This window comes from Molothrus aeneus, chromosome 1, assembly GCF_037042795.1.
Source record: "Molothrus aeneus isolate 106 chromosome 1, BPBGC_Maene_1.0, whole genome shotgun sequence".
In the NCBI taxonomy this organism is placed as follows: domain Eukaryota; kingdom Metazoa; phylum Chordata; class Aves; order Passeriformes; family Icteridae; genus Molothrus; species Molothrus aeneus.
In genome coordinates this window covers 66,221,017-66,233,703 of record NC_089646.1, presented here as the reverse complement: position 1 = coordinate 66,233,703, position 12,687 = coordinate 66,221,017, and the positions used below count along the sequence as shown (strand labels likewise).

The 12,687-nt window shown below is 42.0% G+C and overlaps 1 protein-coding gene across 1 annotated transcript in view; it reads right to left on the bottom strand.

The window, feature by feature from the left end:
• The window catches only part of LOC136571595 (orofacial cleft 1 candidate gene 1 protein homolog), a 59,722-nt gene extending 54,764 nt beyond the window's left edge, over positions 1-4,958 (bottom strand). Inside the window, exon 1 of the mRNA XM_066572144.1 lies at positions 4,950-4,958. The gene's annotated coding sequence lies outside the window, so the exon portion shown is untranslated. The remainder of the gene's footprint in view (positions 1-4,949) is intronic.
• Positions 4,959-12,687: the final 7,729 nt, after the last annotated feature.

The window sequence follows — 12,687 nt, the reverse complement described above, 5'->3', positions numbered from 1 at the left end:
CCAAAAAATTTTGACTCGTTTAGGAACTAGTCAAACCTGTGCTCCTGGCTTTCCAGTAAAAACTGTCACATGTTAAGAGACTCACATCTTCTCAGATCCTCCTGCTACCTCTTGTCCATCATTATCCCAGATTAATGCCTGTACCTCCTTTGTTCTGCAACGGCCTTTGCTGACAGTTCTCCAAAAAAGTATCTTGCTGTTCTTCTTGTTGAGAAATGCATGCCACCAACCATCCTTCTCATTTAAGTAACCACAGAGCAGTCACATCATGCCGTTTTCTCTGGGTCATTTGTGCAATGTCAGGTAAGGCAGGATGTGACTCAGCCATGACTGGCTTCAGAAGTAGGACTCTGAAATCTTCTGGTTTCAGTTTACTTTGGGAATTCTTGGGACTGGCAGATAAAGGAAAGTGAACCAAGAGAAAATCAATGACAGATGCTCTAAACCTTGGTCATCTACAAAGCTTCCATGTATCCCTTCCTCAGAAGGCATTGATTCTATAGTCCTCTGAAGGCTAAAGGAGATTATGGAACCTGATTTTTCCTCTTTCTATTCCTTTTTTTTCCCAGTTCCACAGAAGAAATCTTCCTTTCCTCCAGCTCTAGGCTGTTTAATGTTAGAAAGCAATTGTTCTGTCAGCAATACCTGGAAAAACTCTTCCCAGACGGAAGATCCTATCTTCTCTTTCCCTTTTAGTGAGGGTGGCTTGGAAACCACCTTCTCATGAACCAGGCTTCTGCCTCCACCTTTGCTTTGAGACAAATCCTTATTATCCTTGCCTAAGGATGTCCTGTGCTCTGAAGGATGGCTTGAGGCCATCCTTCACAAAAGCCAGAGAACCTTGCTTAACATTCCTAATCTCAGAGATACACACAAGTATACACTAAAGTTCTGATCAAGGCCGTGGAAGGCTGCATTTCTTAAACATTTGTAATTATAATATCAAACCATAAGATACACCTGTTCACATTCCTTTAGCCTAGAAAGTCACTTTTTCCTAAATGATATCACAGCCTCTCTTACACAGTGTGGTGAAGGTGAATGAATTTCATAGCACTACATTTCATAGAACTGAGCTGAACCTCGCATGACTTGCATATGGATGCCAGGTACAGCCACAATTTAATCCTCTGCTATTCATGAAAACAAAGAGCATATGCCTTTATCAATTCCATTGATCCAAACTAATATTTTCATGCACTACTTGGCATTAAGACACAATATTTATACCCAAGATAAGGAAAGTGATAAGTTTCTTTTCCATACATTATTTTATCTCACTGGGTCCCGCCCACTACATTTTCTTAGACTGATATGACTCGCAAATGGCCCTGCAAATACGTTTCTCCCATACAGACCTACTTGCACAAGTGGACCCCCTAAAAGGTGCAACAGATCCAAAGAGGGGACAGAACGACCAGAGAGGAAAGAAATCAGAAGCACATAATAACCTTTTAGGTTAATTCCCACAATTTTCCCAGGTAAACATGTCTGATATGAGCACTTCAATCATTCACGGATAGATGACACATTTGTGTGTGGGCAGAGGATGAAATTGGGTGTGGACTGCGTGCCTCTGCAACAGGCACAGTGATAGGTCTAACTCAGCACCAGAGGCACTGAGTCATTTGTTCAGAGCTTAGAGTTCATCATTCCCTTTATCACATGGAAAAATCCTGGCTGGATTGCCTGAAAATTTTTCCTTGCTGGCTGGGGCCCAATCTGAGAGAAAGGCCAACAGCACAGCAGGATTTAGACACACTTGGAAACCCTCCCCAAAGTCCACTGATTCATGGAAAGGGATTGTATACCCCCACAATAACACTGAGCACTCAGAACAGTGTTTTTGCTTCTTTCATCCTTCTGCAGAATGAGCACAGGTGAAAATAAACAGGCTTGTAAGTATCTTAAGTGACACTTGAAGGATTGAGCTCAGAGGCAATTGAAAAATCCAAGCATCTAACCCAGTGTATGGAAGTGTGTAGAGGAAAAGCAATATCTAATTTTGGACAATGATCACCATGATCACCACAGATGCTGACAGTGAGTAAACATCTCTATATTCTGAAATCATGCCCAGCATCAGTTTCACATTTTCTTTTTCCTACCTTTTCAACACAAATTGGTAAATTAGCTACATGCCAGCAAACCCAGTGGCATGATGGCAGAGATGTACTCCCTTATTCTCAAAGCAAAAACACAACTACAGCCAATCTTAACAGCCTCAGCCAAAAAAGACCTCAGAAACTCTTATGAAGACATGACAATATCACACAATAACACCGCAAGTAAGATAGCTGTCGTGGCTTTACTTCTTGTACTACCTCATAAGACCATGGCAAAAATCTGGTACATATAAATATTCCTACTGTAGGCAGGAAGAAAAAATATATTGTTACCGCATAGTTTCCAGATGCAGGCCTTGACCACTACAATATATGCAGTCAAGTGAGAAGCATTATAGGAGAGGTATTATGTATTACAGAGGAATTATATTACCTACAGGGGAAAAAAAGGTGATGTTTGTTAGAGTAGGTATTGTTCCCAATTCTCCCCCAGCAGGTAAAACATACACATGCTGTGGCAAGAGCAGGTTGCAGGGGATGAGCAACCAGAGGAGTGGCTAATTAGCCCCTCTAGTCGAGAAGTAGCTGATTAAATGTGCCAAGTTCAGGGCTCTAGGCTGGAGGTCAAGCCCATCTTTATGTTCTGTCCTCCTGCTTTTGTTGTCACTCAGAAGTGGCTTCTGCATCAGTAAAACCTTTCAGATCAGATTGATAATGTTGGTATCTAAATCTCCTCTTAGCATCTGGCTTCGTAGTAATCTTAATTGATAATCAAGTTCTCAGAGAATGGTTTGTCTGTTGAAGAAAGCAAAGTTTCTATTACAGCTTAGAGAGCTTATCTCCTTCCTGCCTAATGCAGGATTTCTTTTTCTTTTTGCTGAAACAGCTGGAGACCACCACCACCACCATAGGAGACTGGGAAGTGAACTGGATGAACTCTGAATCTAACATAAATCACAGTTTCTGTTCTCTCAAAAAAGCATGATCAAATGATTAATGATGAGAGTGAACCATAACTGAGACATAGGCTGATCCCAGAAAGTGAGTCAAACCCGAAAGTTCACCAGCACAGATCTTTATATCAATACCAAAGATCAATTTGGTCAGAAGGTTCCTAAAACAGAAGTCAGGATGAATGACTAAAATCTGGGTAGACAAGATCCTGCAGCAGCCATCAGATAAAATCGGGTAAAAATGCAGTTTGTTACAGAAGTCAGCCAGCTCCCTGCATGTCCCAACAACGGTACCCCCAAAAATGCAAGCCCCAGCTGCATGTAAATAGACAGTTCCGTTCTTCACATACACCCTGGCTGCCTCTCATTAGCATGAAGCCTACATGTATTATCATGGTTTGTAGAGGTCTGACAACAGAAGCCTGAGCAATGTTATCTCAAGGATTCCTTGTGCCCCCCAGGCACTCTCCGTGCCCTCCACTGTCTTTGTGCAGCAGTTAGACCATGAGCTGACTGCAAAGGGAGCCCTTTGTTCTGTTTGCAGAAAACGTGTGAGTGACGACAGCAGCAGGAATAATAAATATAAATGGTATTACGCACACATGCAAACATCCCTGTGGAAAATTCAGCCATAGGGTGAATACCCAAATTTTACTTGTCACTTAGCTATTTATAAAGTCAAAGAGACTCAGAAATAGCAAAAAATACTTATCCTTGCCAAAAACATCTCCCAGAGTGGACAGCCCCAGGGGCTGAGATCTGAGCTCTGCTCCAAACAGCAGCAGTACCTCCCCAGCGGGGAATTCCCAAAACAGGAAAGATACCCCAGAGCTGACACAAAGCCAGGAGATTTGGCTCCCACGCCAGACTTCCTCCAGCTGTCAAGACAAGTGTGTCATGGTTAAAAAACCTGCTGTACTCTGGCTATTTCCTGCTCGAGCTGTGGCAGGCTGGGCAAAGACAAGAGGAGCTCAAGGGCACTGTTGAGCATCTCTGGCCTGAGATCAGAAACACGCACCCAGCCCCATCCTCTCCAGTGGCATCCAGAACTGCATGGCATCGCAGACAAAGTCCTTTATCAGTCTCTATAAGCCTTCCACCACCGTTTTTGTAGTAATGCTTATATGGCATTACTCAAGAGCTAATCTGTCACTCTGCTGGCTGCACTCCTCCTTGCCACCACTCCCCTCAGAGCCATACCTGTGAATTTCCTTTTGCTTCCAAGGTATAAGAAACATCCTTTTGGGGTCAGCACCCTGCTGGGGATTATAAGCATGCAAACTGAAGCTTTAAACGAGTCCATGCATCACTGAGGTTATATCTTCAAGGGATGGAGTAAACCCTGAGGAGGGGTGATTTTATCTGCTGATATAAGAGTGGGCAGAGAGAGATCTGCAAGCTGTCCCAGGCCAGTAAAGACTCAGGCTTTAAAATCCCATGTGGTTAAACAATGACTTATGGCTGATCCCTACCTTGCCTGTCAACACTCACCACTGCTTTACATCCATGCCATTGCTAGAGCACAACTGAAGACCACAAGATGGGGTAGAAGTGAACAACGTTAATTTAGAACACACCACAGCTCACTCAGCTCCTATGCAAAACAGAAAATCTTGAAGCAGTGGATATTTACAACTTCTCAAAATTAAACTTAAATATAATTAAAGTTTGTTTTTTTTACATCACCTGCAAAAGAAGAATTAATTGGAGGAGTACAAACTGAATGCTAGAAGGGTCTCAAAAACCTGTATTTGGGTTTTTTGCACCCAAGCCTATTCAAAAGAATACATGTAAATATATGCATAGGAAGCAATACTTAGATGCACATTTCCAAACATGTGTATAAATATTCAGAGTGCTCCTCTACTGTGGCCTCCTTTTTAATACAGCTTTAAAATCCTTCATGAGTTGAGATACAGACCCAGCTTACCTTCCTACTTCCCAGCTTCTCTTCACCTTTTGAAACCGAATCCTCCTTGCTGTCTCTATGGTGACAGTGACGTTCACATCCCCCTGATGAGATGGCTGCTGGCACGCACATCAGGTGCCAGAGCAAATCCATCAGCAACAGAAACCTCTCCAGCTCCTCCATGAGATGCTCTTCTCCAGAACTAAGACAAACAACCTGGTAAAGAAAACAGTGCTATGCCACCATCCTATGCCTAAAAGAGTGGGTAACTGGGTCTAAATATGGGGTCTAAAATATTTTTTATTTTTTTCTTCAATAATAAATACTGGTGCTTAGGAAATAAATGTGATAGCACTGCTATCAAAAAGCACATCTGGATAACCTACAGAGAATGAACTAATCAAAGGTAATTTCTGCCAGAGGGTTTGACAGTGAGAAGATACTTGCGTCATGAAGCAGAAGTAGCTGATAAGCAGCATGATGAAAACCTCCTGCAATGTCCATCCACCTGGCACATGGAACCAGCAGTGACAGAAGGACGTTTCTTGCCACATGGTTAGCAGAGAGAGGAGCAAGAGGGGAGATTTTTATCAAGTGCTAAGTGAGAAGCACCAGGTGGGACCTGCAAAGGTGTGCCTTTCAGGCAGCCACAGAAGGTGGCTCCAGTGACTTTCTCTCCTTAGGAGAGACACAGTGAGTCACTGGGGTTTCAGAACATCAGCTATTTTATATAGCCCTTGTTGTACTTTATGGTGTTTGACAATCTAGTTGTTAAAGCACAACCCCATTGTAACCTGCTGTCCTGTAGCACCCTATAAGCACAGCAAAAGATGTCCAGTCACCACTAGCTCTTCCATTCTGACTGCCCAGATGGGGGAATATGTGCCAGGGAAGCAGCTTTGGCTTTCTGTCACAGAATACTGCCAGCACCAGCTGACACTGCACTCACTGTAGTTGCTCTAGATGGTCTTTATACTCAACTGACTTTTTGCAAGTCTGCAGCTGAAGGTCACTGCTCTGTGTCACTGCTACCCTGCTCCCCAATGTTGGGGAGGAGATGAAGGTGTTCATGGAAACAGGCCTTGCCCTGAGGATTTTAACCATGCAAGAAAGTCTGCTGTAATCAGCTAAGTTACAATTCTTCTCTGATAAAGTCATCTGCTCAAAAGTTAAGGGTCCTATTCCATCCAGATAAATATTTGGAAAATTAAATACAGACGTTGATTAGTCCCATATTTCCCTAAGCTTTCATGTCCTTTTTCACTGATCAGACAAAAAAAGGGGTAGTTCATCATCCTAAAGATGAAAATTGCAATGGCCAAGCACGTTAGGAATAACCCAGAAAGCAATAATAATTTTAAAAAGCAATAAATACAATAGTATATGACTAAAACTTGCATTGCTGTAATGCATGCTAAAGATCCAGTCCCCAGAGTGGGTTACCGATGTACCATACCCATTGTTTGGATTTTTCCCCCTGTGTTTTCTTGTTCTTATTTATCTATCACCTCTTTCCTAGCACTTGGATTGTATATGCTTGGAATTAGAAAGTACTTGTTGCTCTGCATGCTGCCCTTCTCATGCTTGGTTGCTGACCCTGCCTGAGACTTTTGATGTTACAGTAATATAAAAACAAGACAGTTTGAGAAGAAATACAAGGAAAGTCCAAAACAAGACAGTGTTACGAGACATATTTAATCCCTGAGAAGGGAGAACTGCATCCAAATGATTCAATGCCTCAGTCTGTACAATTAGTAGGCACAGACATTATCTTTTTATCCAAAGTAATGGAGCTTCTCTGTATTTTCCTCCTCATGGGAACACCAGTTATAGTTGTGCTGCAGCAGCCAATAGATTTGTGTTTAAACAACCACAACAGAAGCAGAAGCACAGAAAGATCTGTCTCTCCTAGTTCATATAGGATTAATTTCTATTTCACAGCAAGGAGATATAAAAAGCATCCCAATCAAATCTCAGGGTGCCTAGGTCACTGGAATAAGCAGGGTTGTATTTCCTGACGTCATCAGAGTTGCACAGGTGCCTGTAAGAACCTTTCCATCAGGGACTTACAGAGAGCCCCAGAAATGCAACAGAGAAAAGCAGAGGTCATTTGGGCAGGTCCATCAGCCAAGGGAGTACTGGGAAGACCCAGGAAACCAAGGCATAACTTAAAACATTCCTTCTCCAGTCTCCAGAGATGTTTAGTAGCAGAAGGTGACCACAGGGTGCAGCAGTGTCAGGGTGAGAGCACGCAGAGCTGCTCCACAGTAAGAGCAGGTTCCACTGAAAGTGAGACTATCACAGTGCACTGCAGGACAGAGATCAGTCTCCAAGGGCTGACCTGTAACTCACATAAAAGTTTAACAAGAAAAGCACCACGAGAAGAGGACCAGGCTTTAAAGTAACTCACTAACCAATGAAAAATAAACAGAACTTTTAAACAGAGCATCCCAAACAAAATCTTTAATAAAATAATTTTGCATATGAAAACAAAAATTGATATCTGTGCATGTACACTGTGAAAAGAAATCTCAAGGGGTTTAATACTTGGGCTTATTGAGGCTACAAAGTGATCTTTCAAAGAGACTCCCTTCTCAGTCTGCATCCATTTTATATTTCACAGGTATTAAAACACTATGCTATCTAGACTTCAGAATTTAGATCTCATAACACCAATAATGCACATGGTTAAGCATCATGTATTTCATACCACAACTATTTACACTGTTAAGAGCATTTTTTTATATTCTGTGGACATATCTGACTGGATGACTTTTAGGGTTCTTTCATCTCTTTTCTTGTCTCTGGCCTTTTGCTGTTTTCATGCTTTTAAAGTTTCTAATGGCAACAGTTTAACAGACTTCTAATTGGAAATGCACAATAATAATTAAAATAGGGTGGGTTTTTTAACATAAAAAAGCTATAATTACGCCTTTTGCTTTGTTTGACAAAGCTATGATTTTTTACCAAAACACGTGACCAGCCCTCGGGTGGTCTATTCACAGCAAACAATGTATTGTCCTGGGCACACAAGACAGACAAAATGTTGTTTAATTGAGACTCAGACTTCATTTACTTAACTTTTATGGAAACTACCAGCAATAACTTGTAGAGGATACACCATTATTTCTTCTTTCATCAGCTCAGCATCATCAAAGGTTGCCATTATCAGCTGCTTCTTTCTCATGCACTCAGTTACATTCATCCCTGGGACACTACAGCTCTCTTTGTATAAGGGTTAAAAAGCCAGAGGGAAGAGATTGTTTCCTCATTACATCAGACATACAGAAATATACAAAATCTATTGCCGCGTTCTCCAAAAGGTTTCTTTCCTGAAGTCCAACCTTAGTTCTCAAGACAGTGAAAACTTAGTTGTTCTGTTTCTTGGAGCCTGAACCCAGATAAGTAATTAGAAGATGAGCAACTCCTTACCTAAAACAGGTGGAAAATTCCATCTCGACAATCACAAAGCAGTCCTCCACCATTTCTGGATAGCTTTGATATCAGACATAATAACACAAAGCTAATGAATGATTTCCACCATTCTCAGAGTCAGAAAGGTTTGTAAGTGACCATCAAAAGCTGCTCAGATCAGTCTGGCACAAAGGCACTTCAAAGCAGTTAACTCTGAAAACATCATTTTCATAAGAGGAGAGTTTGAAGACGTGTTGTTGAACCTGTTTGAACAATTTCTGGGGGGTTTTAGGCCGGATTGCACTACTGTACAGAAAAATGACCAAGAGACACAAACAGGTGATCTCCAGGTTTTTTAGTGAATAGTCCATTTTCATGGAACTTGAGAGCCAATTGAAGTGGAGTGAGTGGTGATGAGATGAGTTGGCAAGACAAGGGAAGAAGCTCACCAAGGCATCCATCAAAATGGCTGGAGACTCCCTAGAGACTCCACCAGTTCCTGGGATCACTTTAAAACTGCCCCCACAGCTGCCCACCATCCTTATGCTTGCAAACCTTACTCTGCAGCTGTTGCACCACGTGCCTGGGCAGCACAATTGCAGCTCATGTCTCCCTCAAGCAGAAGGTGACTTGGCCATGTCCATCTCATCCAACAGCTGTGCTCTCCTCAGTTTGAGTCTGCAGAGCCAGGGCACCCATGACAGCCTGTATTTGTCCTACCTGCAGTGACACCACTCCACTGTGATGTGCTCTCTCCAGCAATTCCTGTCTCTTCCTGTCAGGAAAATATGACTGTACACTCCATCCAGGAGTCAGCAGGAAAAACAGCATGTAGCCAACATGGATATCCATACACACAGTGGCTCAAGCCTAAGCTCAAATTCTGAGTCAATATGATGACATGGACTGTCCCCAGCTCCCAGTATCCTGATCCCTGCAGTTGTTCACCAAGGGTTTGACATCCGTCAAGTGTGCTTGTATTTCACAGGACAAATTCAGAACAAGCACATGTAGCCACACAATTATGCCTGCCCATAAGGACTCAGATGTAACACATTTTCCCATTCCAGTATTATTGAAGAAACATTTCATTTTCAGTTGTGTTTTCAGAAGGCTAACAAGGGGCTCATGAATACATCAAAGCAAAGTCATATTATTCATTTACAACAAATGTTTCTGATTTCATTCCCACTGACCATTCAGACAACACTTTATTAAAAAGCTAGAAAAAACTCTGATGTTTTTCAGGACTACCTCTCATAACCCTAGGTCCTGATCTATTTTACACAACACAATTTGCAGATTATTCACAGGACATGAAATGGAGCACAGGTTCCAGCTCTCTGGAAACCTGAGGTCTGTCAGGAAACCACCTTCCAGCTGAGATGGAGCCATCTCCAGCAAATGCAATCAGCTATGAAAACAGTGGGAAGTACACTGTTCTACACGCATTGAAAATATATACCCTTAAGGGTCTCACACAAACTACACCTTTGGTTGACTTCTGAATGGAGTCTCCAGGTGGTTAAAGCACTGACATTGCATTATTTATGGTGATTGAAATGCATCTAAGTAGTGCTTAGCAATAGAATTTACACAAAGACACTTGATGGAAAAAATAAGAGGGGGGGGGAGGAGGCTGTTTACAAAACAAGTTACAGTAATAAAGCTGCTAGGCTGAGCCAAGAGACCTCTTAGTAAATCATTTATTCCGCAGTTTGACAATATTTACAAAGGTTTTTACATGAATTATTTACTCAAGCTTTTATAACTTGTAACGTACTGTACACAGAACAGCAAAAACACATTAGAGCTACAAACCTGGGAACATACAGTTATGCAATGACAGATGGTGGAAAGGGCTCTGACAAAGGGAAGTTTACAACTAACACAAGCAACAGCCTTTTCTATCTGTCATCAATAAAGGGCTGAGGACTAGCAGGAAAATGTGATTCAAGGAAACAAGACGTTTTTTCAAATGCTACATTCTTTGTGATTACTGGATTTGGTTATTTTTAAAAGGAGCCTTTTGTTTTGAGTGTCTAATTCTAAGAATTACCATTTCAGTGAGTTACCACCAACCAGTGAAAGACTGTATAGCACAAAAGCCAGAGTTTACATGAAGGAAACCCTGCATCTCTGCTGCTTACCCTATGAGCTTTAGGTCAATTCAAGTGATACTGTGTATGTATCTAAAAAGTATGCCCAGAGACACCACATGTATTAGTGCCTGTATCAGGAAATTTTGTGCACAATACTCTGGAAGAGACATTCATTTCACAAAACATTTATAAGTGAGATAAAAAAAGCAGAGTACAAGGGCATAGGGAAAGCTTGCAGACCCTATATTGAAGATAGAGAACAGAGACGAGCACCGTACCTGATGTGCAGCAAAGAGCCCTCAGCCCCTGGAACTCTCAACACAGGACTGGCTCATCCATCCCCATCTCTTACTGCCCAGCATCAGTGAACCAAACAATGGCTTTTAACATCAGTCCCTTTTCATGCCATGAAAAACTATTTTTAGTTTAGGTATTAGGAAGAAATTCTTCACTGTGAATGTGGTGAGACACGGGAGCAGTTTGCCCTGTGGATGCCCTACCCCTGCAAGTGTTCAAAGCCAGGCTTTCAATCACCTGGTTTAGTGGAAGGTGTCCCTACCCATTGCAGGGGGCTGAAACTAGATGACCTTTAAGGTCCCTTCAAATCCCATCCATTCTGTCACTCTATGATTACACTTCAGCCTGGTCTCCATCTGCCAAAAAATTAAAAGAAAAGGAACCCCACCCCCTCACTAACCAAGTCACAGGATTTGCTGATACCACCACAGCATATTCAGCCTTTCTTCCTCAGCTTGGAACCCCACACAACACACCACCTTCGTGCTACTCCCTGATGGAAGGCAAAGGGCATCCCCACACCTGGCCATATAGCACAAGGAGTTTTAGAGATATAATGAAAAACCTATCCCTAGAGAAAACTCTGTTGGGGCACAGCAACCATCACACATCACACATGCTCCTCCCATCTGTCATTTAGGTTTGAATGTGGCATACAAGGGACCTACTCCTCCTCATTGACTTGAGAACACTTGAGGTGTTTAAGATGAGAGGCAGGCTGCAAGGATGAGCTCAGGACAGCTGGGATCAGTGCGACCAAGGCATGAAGCCTAAAAGCTGGGGTTTTGACAGGCCCAAAGGAAGCCATTACCTGTGCAGACAGCACAGATGATGTTGTGGCTATTAACACTAAGGAGCCAGGGTGTTGTCTGAAATACCTGAAAGGGGCACTCAAAAGGAGGAAGTAGAAATGTCACACATCCAGCATCCTGATGTCCCCTACAACAGTGAAAACAGGACCAAAAAAAACATTTGTTATCTCACTTTTCTAAAAAATCTTTTCCCAAAGAAATAGCGTCTTAGGACTTCTTTTTCTATTAGTCTTTTGTCCACATTATCAATTCCTGCCAAACTTATGGCCTGAACAATTGAGCTAAGGTTTCAAAGCATGAAACGGAATACACCAGGACATTCCAATGCCAAGAAAAAACAACAGACCCAGGTGAAAGGGTAAGATGGCAGTAGGAAACACCAAAATACAGTTATAAACATAGTAAAAATGCAAACAATTCTTTGTCTAGATGAATTACAAAACTAAAGTCTGGATGCAGCACAGGTGAAACACTGTGCCACAGACTGTACAGCAGAGGTTGTGATTAGGCAGTCTGATAACTTATTGCCAATTACTACAGAGACAACAGCCACTATCTCATTCTGCCATGTCAAATCAACCTTTGATGCACGCTAGAATAGCAAGCATGAGCACAGATGCAGGTACAATAAAACTAGAAAAAGCACATAAGAAAGAAAGCAAGAAGATCAAAGATATTGAATGGTTTCTGTCTAAGAAACCATCAGATAGTCTGGAATTCTTTGACTGCAAAACAGATCTGAGGGGGCATCTGACAGATCTATAAAACAGCAGGAGGTTTGGAAAAAAACAGCATTGCTCACAGTTTGTTGTAATGCAAGAACTACTGGCCACCCAAAGAAAAAATCAGGTAGGAGATCTGAAATAAAGAGGAGCACTGCCTGCACGTGGCATGGTTAAGTACTCGTGTCACAAGATATTATGGCTAACATAAGTTTATACAGGCTTAAAAACAAGCAAAATCCTGGAAGAGAAGCCCAGCAAAGCCTTTGAACACACACATATTACCACTTGCTCAGGGAGTCCCTAAGACTAGAAAATCATATTGAGGAAAGATTTTCAGATGCCAGTTGCTATTAGCACTTTTGCATGATGAGAAACCAAGGAGTAGTGCCTATTGTGGAGCTAATTTGAT